The 1,172-nt window shown below is 39.7% G+C and overlaps 1 non-coding gene across 1 annotated transcript; it reads right to left on the reverse strand.

Annotated features, from left to right (window-relative positions):
• Positions 1–216: 216 nt before the first annotated feature.
• Positions 217–322, reverse strand: LOC131182666 (small nucleolar RNA R71). Its single transcript, XR_009150928.1, has one exon. It is a non-coding gene; the product is annotated as a small nucleolar RNA R71 (small nucleolar RNA).
• Positions 323–1,172: the final 850 nt, after the last annotated feature.

Consider the following 1,172-nt stretch of genomic DNA (forward strand, 5'->3'; position numbering starts at 1 on the left):
GACCCACACTATCACCTCCAGTGTTTTCTTGCCCTATGTGATACCTTCAAGATGAATGGAGTGTCTGACCAAACAATAAGACTCAGAGCATTCCCATTTTCCCTTCGAGACAGGGCAAGGAAGTGGTTACTTTCTCAACCGGCTAGAACATTCACTACCTAGAAAAACCTCTCCCAAGCTTTTCTAGCAAGGTATTTCCCACCTGCAAAAACTACAAAGCTGAGACTTGAGCTCAACACCTTCAGACAAAAGGAGGGAGAATCACTCTATGATGCATGGGAAAGATATAAAGACCTACAGAGGGATGTCCACACCATGGCATAGAAGATTGGCTATTGGTGCAAAATTTCTATAATGGATTACTACCCTCTACAAGGAGCACAGTTGATTCAGCTGCAGAAGGTGATCTAATGGAGAAAACAGTGCCACAAGCACTTGAACTCCTAGAAAGGGTTGCATACCATAACTATGAGTGGTCAAACGAAAGAGGAAATGCAAGAAGAACTGCAGGAGTCCTGGAAGTAGATGCCCTGAGCATGATAAATGCCCAGTTTGATCAGCTCACAAAGAAACTCGAAAAAATGTAAGCCAATGCAATTGGTACAAATAGTCAACATGAGGGCAACTACGAAGGCGGATACATGAATTCAAAATACAGCAGTTTCAACGAACCTACAGAACAGATGAACTATGTGAATAATGGAGGAAACTTCAACCAGAGGTAGCCAAACAATCCGTATTCAAATACTTACAACCCTGGATGGAGAAACCACCCAAATTTCTTATGGTCCAATAAGCAAAACCAGCCAATAAACAAGCAACAAGGGTACAAACCTCCAGCACCCCCTAGATTTCAAAACAGAGGCCAGAACCTTGCACAGCCATCGCTACCTGTGACACCCCTTACCTGTCTACAGCATAGCCGAGTAAGATATGTCACACAGTGTACCGGAATACCATATTTTATTTCAATCATTTTTTTTATTCTTTCTTAATTTATTTCTAATGGTTATGAAGTGCAATTTTTGAAATATAACTCATTTAAGTCATTCATTGAAATTATAAATTTATTTGAGGTTTCGAAAATTTTATAGAAAATTCGACAGATTACTGGCTAAAAATGGAGAAAACAGTTCTTCGGAACCTGTGAAAAACACTTTCAATAATTATTT

Source organism: Hevea brasiliensis, chromosome 8, assembly GCF_030052815.1.
Source record: "Hevea brasiliensis isolate MT/VB/25A 57/8 chromosome 8, ASM3005281v1, whole genome shotgun sequence".
NCBI lineage: Eukaryota > Viridiplantae > Streptophyta > Magnoliopsida > Malpighiales > Euphorbiaceae > Hevea > Hevea brasiliensis.